The sequence below is a fragment of the Panthera tigris genome, chromosome D1, assembly GCF_018350195.1.
Source record: "Panthera tigris isolate Pti1 chromosome D1, P.tigris_Pti1_mat1.1, whole genome shotgun sequence".
Taxonomy (NCBI): domain Eukaryota; kingdom Metazoa; phylum Chordata; class Mammalia; order Carnivora; family Felidae; genus Panthera; species Panthera tigris.
The window spans coordinates 91,366,891-91,383,711 of NC_056669.1; the positions used below are offsets into that span (position 1 = coordinate 91,366,891).

At 38.5% G+C, this 16,821-nt stretch overlaps 1 pseudogene; it reads right to left on the bottom strand.

Moving 5' to 3' along the window:
* Positions 1-1,775: 1,775 nt before the first annotated feature.
* Positions 1,776-16,821, bottom strand: part of LOC122231499 — a 53,350-nt pseudogene continuing 38,304 nt past the window's right edge.

The window sequence follows — 16,821 nt, forward strand, 5'->3', positions numbered from 1 at the left end:
TAGTCACATACCCACTACTTTAGTAAGGGTAGATAGAATGTCTGCTATCAGACTGGGCCTGCCTGCATATTTTCTCTCATTATTCAGTAGTCTGATCTGAACGTCTTTGCACAGTAGCTAGATCCCAAAAAATTAAAGCAGAGGCTATTAGTCCTCTGGAGACATAAGTGTGGATTTGGTGGTACATCTTCTTCACTACATTCTATTGGCAAAAGACAGCCACAAGGCTAGCTCAGACTCTAGAGGAAGATACCACATCCATGTATCGATGGGACTGTGGTATGTATGGACATGTCAAGACTGAAGAAATTCTTCGAAGTTATGCTTAAACATAATCTATCATTTCCTAGGATAATTCTGGACCTATAGTGAGTGATTAATAAATGTCAGTGGTCTTTCATTGACACCCATCAGATGATGTATATGTTACTCCTTAATAATGAATGTATTTATTCAATAATAATTTGAAAATGAAATGAATTTTACTCTCACTACAGTAATCTGGTTTTCAGTTTTAAATTTCTCCTTTTGTAAAAAATATTTTTTAAGTTTATTTATTTATTTATTTTTTGAGAGAGAGAGAGAGAGAGCGAGCAGGGGAAGGGCAGAGAGAGAGGGAGAGAGAGAATCCTAAGCAGACTCCACACTTTCAGCAAAGAGCATGACACAGGGCTTCATCTCATGAACTGAGAAATCACGCCCTGAGCTGAAATCAGAGTTGGACGCTTAACCAACTGAGCCACCAGGTGCCCCTTAAATTTCTCCTTTTTAAATAAAGAAGGAATATTTTCAGTGACAAATGATTTTGAGAGATCACGTAGTATCGTGACTACAATAGATTTGGCAACTCCAAGGTCATTGGTGCCCTTGTCTTTTTATATGTCCTGAAGACTTTTCCACTACATTGAGGATTACAAGAGGATGAGAGAGAGTAGAATCTGTGAATAAGAACTATTCAAACTTTACTGCTTAAAATATTATAGGATGTGGGGAAGAGAGAGATTGTCGTGAAGAGATGTGTTTCCACTACCTCAGCCTTATCTACTTCTATGTAAGGAATTTAAATTTAACAATTTAAAACTTATGTGAACTTCCCACACTCTCTTTCTTCAATCTTTGATTGCATTGCTTGTTCCAGCCCATGAAAGTATGTGCTGTGTAGGTGAGATGCAGTCATCTAAGCAATGATGTAGGTGTGCTGAAGTCATCGTCTATATTTTCTATAGATACAAAGTGGAATATTAGATTAATATCATGTGGCCTGATTTTTACCCCCCCCCCCCGTTTTTTATACACAGATTTTTTTTTTTTTTTTTTTTTTTTTTGCTTCTGAACAGTTCCCTTGGAGTATAGGACAAACAATTTCTAGCTAAGTGCATTCAGGAGTGTTGACATCTTATTTGTTCGGTGTCAGGCTTCAGAGAAGGAGTTTAAAAGGCCCTGGAAGCCCTGATGATTAGGAGACTCAGGTGACACATCGGCTGTGACATAAGCCGCCGTATGTGGTGTCACTGGCCAAGGCCGCTGGGTTCTGGCAGAGCAGCCTCTACCACCGGCTGAGGAGAAGACATACTTTCATCTTCATGAGTGTGACAGACATGTCAGAGAGTCTTTTCAAAGCTCTGCGTTGGCCACGCTGAGAAAGAGCATTGAAATATGTTTGCAGGAATGAGGCGGAGAGCCCTCTGTCCCCCAAAATCTCTGCAGGGAGCAGCAAGAGAGCCTTGTGTTTTTGTCATTTCCCCATGTGCATCACTCAGTCTACACAACGGTGTTCACAGAGTGAAGAGGAAAGAGAAGGGGCTGAAAGGGATCTGAGGGTAGGGGCCAGGGTAGTGACTCGTGCCAACTCCAGTCTTCAGTGAGTCCCACTCCCGCACAAAGATCAGAAGAAACTGAGAAAGATGGCAATAGACAGTGCAGTGCAGGTGATCGAAGAGCAAAGGCTGAACCCCATTCCCATAGAGCTGAGGGGAGCCAGAGAATGAGGCCGGAGGTACAGATCATCAGAGAGGAAGAAAAGTTTTACAAACTGGCCTCTGGGTTTCTACAAGTGACACGCTAAAGCCCAAAGGGAAGGCTCGATGAAGGGAGTGGTGAGAAACTTCTGGAATACAATGTGCAGTGACTAAGGAAAAAAAAAAAGAGAAACTTTTGGGAATGCTGAAAAATAAAATTGTGTGAAGGCTCTTAAACACTTCATTTAGGAGAAAAATCCATTAAGTTCTTTCTTCACATCAGACACTGTACTAAGTATAAAAAAAGAAAGGCTCTAAATTTTGAGATAATCATTTTTCATATAGTAAAAATAGGCATACAAATAATTAGGATTCAATGCTCAGAATACTAAAGTACATAAAATTATAAACTATCTCCACCTTCCATCCACAGCATTGTCTCATTTTTTTTTCTTTTTACCAGATGAGACTCTATTTGCAAAGTAAAAATGTCAGTAAGAAAATGAAATTTGGCCAGTATTTGTGAATTTTTATCTTCTAGTATGGGGAGATTTCAAACTTCCCTTTGTTTTTAATGTGCGGAAGAGTTGTTGGTAGTTCTGTCTTGTCCATGGAGTCTTTAATCTGGGACTGATTTCTTTTTTTTTTTTTTAATTGCCTGTTTATGCTATACATTTCTACTCTTATAAATAACTCACTTCCACCAGGCCAATGTTTTTTTAGTTTGCATATAAATTTAATTCTGCTGTCCATGCTCTTGAATCTTCCTGAAGCTTTCCTCTCCATTCTTAGATCCAGTCTAATTTTAAAACATTTACAGTTAAAGGCACGAAGGAAAGAACATGGCAAGTTATATAATTATAATAATATTAGCATTTTTATTTACTATGTAATTTGCTGACAAATTCACATGAATCATCACGTCTAATATTTTCAGTAATTTGTAAGTTCAATACTACTTTTTTGTTTGTTGTTTGTATAAGGCATTATAAATTAGATGAAAGAAAGCAACTTGACCAATGTTAAAGGTTCAATAAAGGGCACATTAAATTTGGGGACCTATACACTATGTCATAAAATCTTACCTATTTTGCCAAGCTTAAAATTTTGTCACATAAAATCAAGAATATAGGAAAGGATTTTTTATACATTAAAGAACAGTATTTGGGATTTATGAAAGATACTACGTGATGCTTGGAACAGCACAATTCAGGTCAGTGAAGAGAAGTAGTTTTGCCTTCTAAACCAACGTGTTTAGTTGAAGACAATAAGAACTATTAAAATAAAAATATATTAGGGGCACCTGGGTGGCTCAGTCGGTTGAGTGTCCGACTTTGGCTCAGGTCACGATCTCACTGCTTGTGAGTTCGAGTCCCATGTCGGGCTCTGTGCTGACAGTTCAGAGCCTGGAGCCTGCTTCAGATTCTGTGTGTCTCTCCCCCTCCCCTGCTCTCTCTCTCTCTCTCTCTCTCTCTCTCCCCGTCTGTCTCTCTCTCTGAAATATAAAATAAAACATAAAAGAATTATATTATATTTCGGCTTCCAGGAATATGGGGCAGACATATGTGTTCCAATTTCTCCCCCTGAATAATCTTTAGTTTTATTCCAATTAAAAGCCCTGGACGTTATATTAAAAAAAGAAAACAGAAAACAGAAAAAGAAAAGTAGAGATAAGAAGAAAGACCAGCTAGAAACCCGAAAAGGACCCCAAAACAACGTGGTGGTGGTGAGTTCCTGGGTTTTCCTTTTGCCTCATATCACACACTTGGAGTTTAAAAAATTACCCACCTGGGAACACCAACGGACACAGATAATGCCCAACAAAAGCCTGTTCTCTGTAGCCAAAGGGCTAGGAAAGAATCTTTAGACCACCAATGCTCAACTTAGCCATACAGCACCAAAAGATCTGGCTCCACTCCTATGTCAGCAAGGCCTGAATGTATAGCCCATACTTGTACCTCTGTCAGGCTGTCAGCAGGCTCCCTCCTCCCCCACCAGGCTGGAGTCAGGGACAGCTAGGTGGGGAGCCTGCACTTTTATCCCTGCTGAGCAGTAACAGATCCCCACACTATACAATGCCAATGGAGTCCATATGGCAAACCTGGACTTGCACCTCGGCAAGCATCAACAAATCGGGCCTACCCCCAAGCGCTGTGTCAGTGTGGACCACATGTGGAGACAATCTCCCACTCTGCTCAGCAGAGATGGAGAGCCATTCCCCTGCCCCGCCACCACCCCCGTGAGTGTCAGGAAGCTGTCTGGGGGAATCTAGACTTCTGTTTCCACCAGGCAATAATTCAGTGGGACCCCTACCTTTTGCCCTGCTAGGGCCATGTCAGAAAAAGCCAGTGACAGAGATGGCCTCAACATTTCCCTCAGCATGACCCAACTTGTGACAGGTTTCTTCCTGCCTCTAGGTCTCTGACCATCCTTTCCTTAGAGCATTTACTTGAGAAAAGTTGTAATTGCAAAATCTTCTTCTGCCCCTTTGAGATGTAATATTTTTAGAAGCTTCTTGCCAGTTTTTGTTTGTTTGTTTGTTTTGTTTGTTTATTTGTTCTCAATAATCTGGGCCAGTCATTCTCAACTTTGGGAGCCATCCCTTTGAAATCTACTCATCAAGGAAGACAGAGCTCCTATCCCCCAGTCTCTGTGGGTGGATAGAAATTTCACTTAGGTGGGTAGATGGGTACCTCACTCCAAATTGTACAGCAGTCTCCTATTAGAAAGATTCCAGGAAGTTTGCTTCACTTTTGTGTAAAGCTGAATGGTGAACACAAACTGCCTAAGATCCACCTCCAACCCAGCTCTTAAAGACTCCCTAGTCCTTCCTTTACTGCAGTTGAGTTTAGACTGTATTTTAGTCTGTCTCTTCTATTGCCTGTTTAACTTGGTGCAATTTTTGCTTTAACGCTGGCTCAAACAGGCTGTCTCATAACATACTACAGAAATGTTTAGGTTTTAAACAAAAATCACACGTTATACCGAGAGCCAGATGGATCTGAAGCGAATGGTAAAGAAGATAATCAATAAGTGCTAGCAACAAGATAATAGAAATATTAGAAGTTTCTGATAAATATTTTAAAGTAAGCATGATAAACAAAAATAGCGCTTCAATGGACAATTAGGACCGTGCTTGAAGCCAAAGGGAAAAAAAAAAAAGGAAAGATTTAGCAAAGAAGTTGAAGTTATCAGCCAAGATCAATCAAAAGGAAATTTTAGAACTGAAAACAACAATAATCAAAATACAAATTCAGTGGATTGTCTCATCATCAGAATGGAGGTGTGGTATTTTTATATATTTAGAAACTTTGTGCTGTCTGTCCTTATTTTATTTTACCAAATGGTTGAAAGAGAAATACTATAATTGGCCTATGAAAGTAATTAGAGAATTTGTTAAAATAAAAATAAATTGTTCTGGTAGTCGGCCTCACCTGTATGAATTTGCTCCATTTAATTGGATTGATGAAGGTTTCTAATTTGGTAAAACTACCATTTTAGGTTTGTAAAATTGCCATAATGTATTGGCAGGTTCTGTGTTAATTATTTTGTGTTTATCATTTTAATATTTCACAAAATATGGGGCACAAAAAATTGTTGTTACAGAAGATGATTAGATAGTCTATGGTCTTAACGTTAAATAACATTGTGTTACAGAGAGACAAAGATAATCCTCTTTGTTTTATCTCTGGCCTCCCTACTGCTCAGAAAGGACATATCTGTTGAATATCACAATTTCTTTACAATCTCTCTGTCTTTTTACAAATATAAAGCTTCAGGCTCAGAATCTTCGGCTGGCACAATATTTAGATACCTAGGTAGGAGTTTGTAGCATTGCTTTGTTTTCACAGTATTTACTTTATGGTTGTCTGTTATTTATGAAAAACATCCTTGTTTTCCATTATAGTGGTGATATAAAATTTCCTTTTAAAAATACATTTAATGTTTTTTTGAAAATTCAATTTAAATGAAAATAATAAGTAATAAGAACACATACGAGATGAAAACAGCAAATGATAATGGCATTATGCTAATGCAGAATATTAATTATTACACATTAGTTCATTGGGTCTTCCATTAATTATGAGATTAATGTCCCAGTTTCACAAGTGCAGGGACTGAAGCTAAGTGATTTATTCCAGGTTCCACAGATAGTTACAGTTAGATCCTACATAGTATACATTCAGCTCCTGGGTGAGTGCCCCTCCTTTAAAACAAATTAAGAAGTCACTCTTCTTCTCTATAGGAATTCTAGTCCAGGTTATGTGGTTCACTGTCTCCAGCGCTGATAAAATACTTGTGGAAATCTTAAGTTGTTTCCTCTAGCAAGAATATGCAATTTTTAGTAGTAAACACAACTGAGATTATTTATAAAATGGAAATAAGTCATTATAATCTCTTTAAAGGATACCTCAGATGAACTTATTTTATTTTTTTCAGTATATGAAGTTTATTGTCAAATTGGTTTCCATACAACACACAGTGCTCATCCCAAAAGGTGCCCTCCTCAATACCCATCACCCACCCTCCCCTCCCTCCCACCCCCCATCAACCCTCGGTTTGTTCTCAGTTTTTAAGAGTCTCTTATGCTTTGGCTCTCTTCCACTGTAACCTCTTTTTTTTTCCTTCCCCTCCCCCATGAGTTTCTGTTAAGTTTCTCAGGATCCACATAAGAGTGAAAACAGATGGTATCTGTCTTTCTCTGTATGGCTTATTTCACTTAGCATCACACTCTCCAGTTCCATCCATGTTGCTACAAAGGGCCATATTTCGTTCTTTCTCATTGCCACGTAGTACTCCATTGTGTATATAAACCACAATTTCTTAATCCATTCATCAGTTGATGGACATTTAGGCTCTTTCCATAATTTGGCTATTGTTGAGAGTGCTGCTATAAACATTGGGGTACAAGTGCCCCTATGCATCAGTACTCCTGTGTCCCCTGGGTAAATTCCTAGCAGTGCTATTGCTGGGTCATAGGGTAGGTCTATTTTTAATTTTCTGAGGAACCTCCACACTGCTTTCCAGAGTGGCTGCACCAATTTGCATTCCCACCAACAGTACAAGAGGGTTCCCGTTTCTCCACATCCTCTCCAGCATCTATAGTCTCCTGATTTGTTCATTTTGGACACTCTGACTGGAGTGAGGTGATATCTGAGTGTGGTTTTGATTTGTATTTCCCTGACGAGGAGCAACATTGAGCATCTTTTCCTGTGCCTGTTGGCCATCCAGATGTCTTCTTTAGAGAAGTGTCTATTCATGTTTTCTGCCCATTTCTTCACTGGGTTATTTGTTTTTCGGGTGTGGAGTTTGGTGAACTCTTTATAGATTTTGGACACTAGCCCTTTGTCCGATGTCATTTGCAAATATCTTTTCCCATTCCGTTGGTTGCCTTTTAGTTTTGTTGGTTGTTTCCTTTGCTGTGCAGAAGTTTTTTTTATTTTTATAAGGTCCCAGTAGTTCATTTTTGCTTTTAATTCCCTTGCCTTTGGGGATGTGTCAAGTAAGAAATTGCTACGACTGAGGTCAGAGAGGTCTTTTCCTGCTTTCTCCTCTAGGGTTTTGATGGTTTCCTGTCTCACATTCAGGTCCTTTATCCATTTTGAGTTTATTTTTATGAATGGTGTGAGAAAGTGGTCTAGTTTCAAGCTTCTGCATGTTGCTGTCCAGTTCTCCCAGCACCATTTGTTAAAGAGACTTTCTTTTTTCCATTGGATATTCTTTCCTGCTTTGTCAAAGATTAGTTGGTCATACATTTGTGCGTCTAGTTCTGGGGTTTCTATTTTATTCCATTGGTCGATGTGTCTGTTTTTGTGCCAATACCATGCTGTCTTGATGATTACAGCTTTGTAGTAGAGGCTAAAGTCTAGGATTGTGATGCCTCCTGCTTTGGTCTTCTTCTTCAAAATTACTTTGGCTATTTGGGGCCTTTTGTGGTTCCATATGAATTTTAGGATTGCTTGTTCTAGTTTCGAGAAGAATGCTGGTGCAATTTTGATTGGGATTGCATTGAATGTGTAGATAGCTCTGAGTAGTATTGACATTTTGACAATATTTATTCTTCCAATCCATGAGCACAGAATGTTTTTCCATTTCTTTATATCTTCTTTAATTTCCTTCATAAGCTTTCTATAGTTTTCAGCATACAGACCTTTTACAACTTTGGTTAGATTTATTCCTAGGTATTTATGCTTCTTGGTGCAATTGTGAATGGGATCAGTTTCTTCATTTGTCTTTCTGTTGCTTCATTGTTAGTGTATAAGAATGCAATTGATTTCTGTACATTGATTTTGTATCCTGCAACTTTGCTGAATTCATGTATCAGTTCTAGCAGACTTTTGGTGGAGTCTATCGGATTTTCCATGTATAATATCTTGTCATCTGCAAAAAGCGAAAGCTTGACTTCATCTTTGCCAATTTTGATGCCTTTGATTTCCTTTTGTTGTGTGATTGCTGATGCTAGAACTTCCAACACTATGTTAAACAACAGCGGTGAGAGTGGGCATCCCTGTCGTGTTCCTGATCTCAGGGAAAAAGCTCTCAATTTTCCCCCATTGACTATGATGTTAGCTGTGGGCTTTTCATAAATGGCTTTTATGATGTTTAAGTATGTTCCTTCTATCCTGACTTGCTCGAGGGTTTTTATTAAGAAAGGTTGCTGAATTTTGTCAAAGGCCTTTTCTGCATCAATTGACAGGATCATATGGTTCTTCTCTTTTCTTTTATTAATGTGATGTATCACATAGATTGATTTGCGAATGTTGAACCAGCCCTGCATCCCAGGAATGAATCCCACTTGATCATGGTGAATAATTCTTTTTATATGCTGTTGAATTCGATTTGCTAGTATCTTATTGAGAATTTTTGCATCCATATTCATCAGGGATATTGGCCTGTAGTTCTCTTTTTTTACTGGGTCTCTGTCTGGTTTAGGAATCAAAGTAATACTGGCTTCATAGAATGAGTCTGCAAGTTTTCCTTCCCTTTCTATTTCTTGGAATAGCTTGAGAAGGATAGGTATTATCTCTGCTTTAAACGTCTGGTAGAACTCCCCTGGGAAGCCATCTGGTCCTGGACTCTTATTTGTTGGGAGATTTTTGATAACGGATTCAATTTCTTCACTGGTTATGGTCTGTTCAAGCTTTCTATTTCCTCCTGATTGAGTTTTGGAAGGGTGTGGGTGTTTAAGAATTTGTCCATTTCTTCCAGGTTGTCCAGTTTGTTGACATATAATTTTTCATAGTATTCCCTGATAACTGCTTGTATTTCTGAGGGATTGGTTGTAATAATTCCATTTCATTCATGATTTTATCTATTTCGGTCATCTCCCTTTTCTTTTTGAGAAGCCTGGCTAGAGGTTTATCAATTTTGTTTATTTTTTTCAAAAAACCAACTCTTGGTTTCGTTGATCTGCCCTACAGTTTTTTTAGATTCTATATTGTTTATTTCTGCTCTGATCTTTATTATTTCTCTTCTTCTGCTGGATTTAGGCTGTCTTTGCTGTTCTGCTTCTATTTCCTTTAGGTGTGCTGTTAGATTTTGTATTTGGGATTTTTCTTGTTTCTTGAGATAGGCCTGGATTGCAATGTATTTTCCTCTCAGGACTGCCTTCGCTGCATCCCAAAGCATTTGGATGGTTGTATTTTCATTTTCATTTGTTTCCGTATATTTTTTAATTTCTTCTCTAATTGCCTGGTTGACCCACTCATTCGTTAGTAGGGTGTTCTTTAACCTCCATGCTTTTGGAGGTTTTCCAGACTTTCTCCTGTGGTTGATTTCAAGCTTCATAGCATTGTGGTCTGAAAGTATGCATGGTATGATTTCAATTCTTGTAAACTTATGAAGGGCTGTTTTGTGATCCAGTATGTGATCTATCTTGGAGAATGTTCCATGTGCACTCGAGAAGAAAGTATATTCTGTTGCTATGGGATGCAGAGTTCTAAATATATCTGTCAAGTCCATCTGATCCAATGTATCATTCAGGGCCCTTGTTTCTTTATTGACCGTGTGTCTAGATGATCTATCCATTTCTGTAAGTGGAGTGTTAAAGTCCCCTGCAATTACCACATTCTTATCAATAAGGTTGCTTATGTTTGTGAGTAATCGTTTTATATATTTGGGGGCTCCTGTATTCGGCACATAGACATTTATAATTGTTAGCTCTTCCTAATGGATAGACCCTGTGATTATTATATAATGTCCTTCTTCATCTCTTGTTACAGCCTTTAATTTAAAGTCTAGTTTGTCTGACATAAGTATGGCTACTCCAGCTTTCTTTTGACTCCCAGTGGCATGATAAATAGTTCTCCATCCCCTCACTCTCAATCTGAAGGTGTCCTCAGGTCTAAAATGAGTCTCTTGTAGACAGCAAATAGATGGGTCTTGTTTCTTTATCCATTCTGATACCCTATGTCTTTTGGTTGGCGCATTTAGTCCATTTACATTCAGTGTTATTATAGAAAGATATGGGTTTAGAGTCATTGTGATGTCCGTAGGTTTCATGCTTGTAGCGATGTCTCTGGTACTTTGTCTCACAGGATCCCCCTTAGGATCTCTTGTAGGGCTGGTTAGTGGTGAGGAATTCCTTCAGTTTTTGTTTGGGAAGACCTTTATCTCTCCTTCTATTCTACATGACAGACTTGCTGGATAAAGGATTCTCGGCTGCATATTTTTCCTGTTCATCACATTGATGATTTCCTGCCATTCCTTTCTGGCCTGCCAAGTTTCAGTAGAGAGATTGGTCACGAGTCTTATAGGTCTCCCTTTATGTGTTAGAGCACGTTTATCTCTAGCTGCTTTCAGAATTTTCTCTTTATCCTTGTATTTTGCCAGTTTCACTATGATATGTCGTGCAGAAGATCGATTCATGTTACGTCTAAAGGGAGTTCTCTGTGCCTCTTGGATTTCAATGCCTTTTCCTTCCCCATATCCAAGAAGTTCTCAACTATGATTTCTTCAAGTACCCCTTAAGCACCTTTCCCTCTCTCTTCCTCCTCTGGAATACCAATTATGCATATATTATTTCTCTTTAGTGCATCACTTAGTTCTCTAATTTTCCCCTCATACTCCTGGATTTTTTTATCTTTTTCTCAGCTTCTTCTTTTTCCATAATTTTATCTTCTAGTTCACCTATTCTCTCCTCTGCCTCTTCAATGTGAGCCGTAGTCATCTCCATTTTATTTTGCAGTTCATTGATAGCATTTTTTAGCTCCTCCTGGCTGTTCCTTAGTCCCTTGATCTCTGTAGCAAGAGAATCTCTGCTGTCCTTTATACTGTTTTCAAGCCCAGCGATTAATTTTATGACTATTATTCTAAATTCACTTTCTGTTAAATTGTTTAAATCATTTTTGATCAGTTCGTTAGCTGTTGTTATTTCCTGGATGTTTTTCTGAGGGGATTTCTTCTGTTTTGTCATTTTGGATAGTCCTTGGAGTGGTGTGGGACTATGGGGCACTTCCCCTGTGCTGTCTTGAATAACTTGTGGGCAGGGACGCAGTCAGACCTGATGTCTGCCCCCAGCCCACCGCTGGGGCCACAGTCAGACTGGTGTATGCCTTCTCTTCCCCTCTCCTAGGGGCGGGATTCACTGTGCGGTGGCATGGCCCATCTGGGCTACTTGCACACTGCCAGGCTTGTGGTGCTGGGAATCTTGCATATTAGCTGAGGTGGATTGGCAGGGTACACAGGGGCAGGAAGGGTAGGCTCAGCTCGCTTTTCCTTCGTAGATCCCCTTCGGGAGGGGCCCTGCAGCACCGGGAGGGAGTCAGACCCGCCGGAGGGATGGACATGCAGAAGCACAGCGTTGGGTGTTTGCATGCTGCAAGCAGTTTCCCTGGCAGGAACTGGTTCCCTTTGGGATTTTGGCTGGGGGATGGGCGAGGGAGATGGCGCTGGTGAGCACCTTTGTTCCCCGCCAAGCTGAGGTCTGTCGTCCAGGGCTCAACAACTCTCCCTCCCGTTGTCCTCCAGTCCTCCCGTTCTCTGAGCAGAGCTGTTAGCTTATAACCTTCCAGATGTCAAGTCCCGCTTGCTGTCGGAACACACTCCGTCTGGCCCCTCCGCTTTTGCAAGCCAGACTCAGGGGCTGTGCTTGGCCAGCGGGCCGCCCCTTCGCCCAGCTCCCTCCTGCCAGTGCATGGAGCACACACTGCCTCTCCGCCCTTCCTACCCTGTTCCGTGGGCCTCTCGTCTGCGCTTGGCTCTGGAGACTCTGTTCTGCTAGTCTTCTGGTGGTTTTCTGGGTTATTTAGGCAGGTGTAGGTGGAATCTAAGTGATCAGCAGGACGCACGGTGAGCCCAGCATCCTCCTACGCCGCCATCTTCCCAGGATTCCTATTTTATTGATTATTACAACATGGATCATTTGTTGAAAAGCATGGCAGGCAAATAAGACAAGGGAGTCTTATGTTTCTCCTTTGGATGTCATCTATTTGTAAAGAACCTAACTCAAAAAAAAAAAAGGAAAAAGAAAATGAAGAACTATTAAATTAAAAGAGAAGCTGTAAATTAAAACTTTGCATTTAATAAGTGTCTCAATGAAATGTACAAGATTGAAAAGCTCGGGCTGGATGGGTGGATGGGTTAGGAGAGAAAGCAAAAGAGTGTATTTGCATAAGTTTTACTCTAGAATTGAATTAAATGTTACAACTTCTCAAGATTCAGTGCAAAAATCACATATGTAGCTATGATCAGGGAATTGAAATAGATAGCTTTTATTATTCAAAGAAGCAGACTATGATATTAATCAAAAGAAACCAAAGAGAATCCATTTCACTTATTTGATGAGCATATTTGGACAGATTTTAATGTACACAATGGAGACAACTATAGAAAAAAAATCTCAGTTCCTTCTTTCCTGACTCTATTGATGCATAAATCATTTTTGGTTGAGATATTCATTTAAGATATTAAAGCCTTTACATTTTTTTATAAAGTTGTAGAATTCTATGTAAAATGATGTTTCTAATGGACTGACTTTTATCAAACTTCCAAATCCTATTTTCTGAAACTAGTCTTTTGGACCCTTTTTTAGACAGTCATATAGACAAAATAAAAATGCAAAAAAAAAGGGTATCTGTAATACATATTTCATCAACATTTTTTTAGATTTCTTGCTTTAAAATGACAAAAAACTGGAGTGCCTGGGTGGCTCAGTCGGTTAAACGTCTGACTTCAGTTCAGGTCACGTTATCACAGTTTGTGGGTACAAGCCCTGTGTCAGGCTCTGTGCTGACAGCTCAGAGCCTGGAGCCTGCTTCAGGTTCTGTGTTTCCCTCTCCCTTCCCCTACCCCCATCAAAAATAAGTAAATATTAAAAAAATTTTTTAAATGACAAAAAGCTCTGCCCAGATGATGAAAATAACTAGCCTATTGCCCCAAAAGGACAGAGAAAGAAAGACAGTTAGTCATTAGATTTCAGTAACTAGAGTAAAGATTTCCCGAATTTTTATTCTTTTGAACTCTGGTGATGGACTTAGGATGCATACTATATTATTAACTTCTGAACATATAGCCTAAAACAGGCATGGGTTACAGCTTTGGGTAAATTTATTTATATATTTTTTAATGTTTATTTTTGAGAGAGGGAGAGAGATTGTGAGCAGGGGAGGGGCAGAGAGAGGGAGAGACACAGAATCTGAAACAGGATCCAGGCTCTGAGCTGTCAGCACAGAGCCCCACATGGGGCTCGAACTCAGGAACAGTGAGATCATGACCTGAACCGAAGTTGGATGCTTAACCGACTGAGCCACCCAGACACCCAGCTTTGGGTAAGTTTAGTAAATTAGTAAAACCCATCTGAAGTCATTGGCCAGTATAGTTGATCCACTTTACTTAGAAGTCCATATTAATAATTGCTTTGGACATAATGTCAAATCCCATCTATATAATGTGAGACTCATAAATATGAGACTCCATGGCCTTAAAATCAAATTAATGTTGACTACTGACACTCTATAAATCTTTAGACAATTCTAGAACAACTATAAGCTCAAGGTGTTTATATTGTTTTTAATTATTACAAAATGATTTATTTTGTAACGATTAATTGTACTATCAAGATAAAAAGTAGTTCTGCTAAAATGAAAAATTGCAACTGATTGGTAAAAACATCAGAAGAAATTCTAGAAGATACCTCAGTCCATAGATGTGCTCATAGCCACACAAAGAAGATTGGGATGCACTGCTGACACCTTGCGTTCAAGTTGCCGCAATCAGATTCATTATTTTCCCCCCTTTCTGCCCCCTTTCTTGGTTAATTTCTTTGCTATCTTTTTAGTCACCAATGTATAAACTTTGAACTCCTTCCTCCTCTTCACTAAGTTCTGGTCATTAAGTTCTATGGTTTTACCTCTGAAATGCCTCTTGACTCAGTCTTCTCCGTTCCCTGTTTATTTCCTTGATTCAGAGCTTTACTGAGCTATCGCATTATGCTACCAACTGGTCTTCCAATCTCTCTAGCCTCCCAAGGTACTTTAGGAACCTTTGATTTTTTTGTACTTTTCAAGATCAAAATCTAACTTTTTGATGGTACCTTTAAGGTCCTTCCTTGCCTCAGTATTGTTATTACTAATGGGTAAAACTAAGGCTTTAGGGTCATACAGACCTGGATACAGATTTCATCGTTATCACTTTCTGTGTGTTTTGCTCAAACAGGTTTCTTAACTCTCCTAAGAATAGTTTCCATATCAATAAGTTAGTAATGATAAGAGCAATAATAATTTACAACACCTAGAATTTTTGTGAGGGTTAAATTTGTTATAGTCTACTTCAAGTGCTCAATGTGTGATAAGCATTCAACATGTTAGTTTTCATTTTTGTCTCTCATCATTTTAGCCACCGTGCCGATTACTTGCTATGCTGTTTTCAGATTCCATCTATCTGCTTGGGCTTCTCTATCTGATGAACTCCTACTTGCTCTTCAAAGCTCTATTTAAATGCTACTTCTTCCATGAAGATTTCATTGGCTGAACTGAATTAATCACTCTCTCTTCTGAGAGTCACATTTGCGTGAGTTTAATGTGTTTAGCTGACTAGTAGAGATGTGTAAACAATTGAAGTCTATTATGCTCCCACAGCAAACTTTGTGATAAAGATATGATGCCTCTGATTTTCAGAAATAATTTCAGTATAAGCAACTACATGGAGAAGGCATGTGTGTGTTTTAAGAGACCACACCCCCAAATGTTTCCACTACCTTAATTATGGTGAATCCTTCTGAGAAGCGCTGATCTGCTCTGTGGTGTAACCTATGTACAGGATTAAATGTTTGATGATGTCAGACAACATTTCAGAACAAAGTAAGGATAGAATTAGAATGGGGATTTTAGACACATAAGAAAAATGTTCTTATTAATAGCCAAATTTAGGGCAAATCAGCCAAATTTCACCCCAAGATGAATAAATTGGAAGACTTACACATTACATTAAAATCATTGGTATACGTACAGTCAGTTTGAATCATTAGGCCAGAAACACAAATAAGCTGTCTTAGCCACATCTTTATTTACTTATTTTTTTCACTCACATCTTTAATTCAAAATTCTTCCTATCACCATTCAACAATGATAAACAATTTTAAGTTTTGCATCTGTCCTGATAAGGCACATATGTCTTGGGACACCAAAAGAGTCATTTTTCCCATGAAGTAGTATGGAGAATCTCTGATTTGATCTGTAATTGATTAGAGGGACTCAGATTATGATTCAACAAGGCAGACAGTGAGAGATGAACTGCATGAAATCTAGCCCTAGGCACAGATTTATACCACAGAAGGCTACGATTTTACCTTTTAAATATTTCCAGGGAATCTTACCTAGAGTTAAATAAAATAACTGAATTACCATAAAAACATGCACTATTTTCCAGCTTCTTTATAAAATCCTCCAAAAGTATTTGAAGCTATAAAATAAAGCATCATTTGAAGCAGAGTTGTCTTGGTTACAGATGAAAAAAGAAATGCTCAGAAACATATGTCATAAATGGTAAAACTGTTCATCAGCAAACAATTTATTGTCTGCATTAAAAGATATTATACATTGATAAGGGATAAGTTGCAATATGGAATAACCTTGCAGTAATAACATCATCGTTTAACACATTTATGTGTTATATGACCTGAGTTGAAGTCAGATGTTTAACCAACTGAACCACTGAGGCACCTGTGTAGTTACCACTTTGTTTTCAAAAACATTGTGATTACATATGTATGAATCTTAAATAAAGTATTTTTTAACTTGTTTTAGATCTTTATACAAATGACATCAAACTATAGTCTGTAAACTGGGACTTTTTTCCTCAAAAGTATCTTTATAAGATTTTTGTTATTGTTTTGGGTTGTAGTTCACTTTTCATGATAATATTCCATGAAATAATTTGCCATAATTTACCATTACATTTTGCTTACAGTTTTTAGGTTTGTTATTTCAAGTATTTGCTTTAATAAACTGTCCTTCTAAGAACTGTCCAGTGCATGTTCCTTGGTGCTCATATGCCAGAATTTCTCTAAAATAAATGTATAAGACATCGGTGGCTTATAGGATATATTACCACCCGATTTAACAAGAGATTGTCAAATTATTTTCCAAACTGTCCTTGCTTACCTATCATCCACATTGCAAAAGAGTTCCCTTTGATTTACAATGTGAAGTATTTTTTTTTTTTATTGTTTCATTTCCTTCATGGTGCATTGTGATGAAAATCTTCATATAATTGGATTTATCAACCTTTTTTTTTTTGTGATTAGCTTTTATTCTCTATTGTTAAAGAAATGAATTTGTTACCACACTTCCGGGGTGCCTGGGGTGGCTCAGTCCGTTAAGCGGCTGCCTTCAGCTCAGGTCATGATCTCGCAGATTGTGAGTTT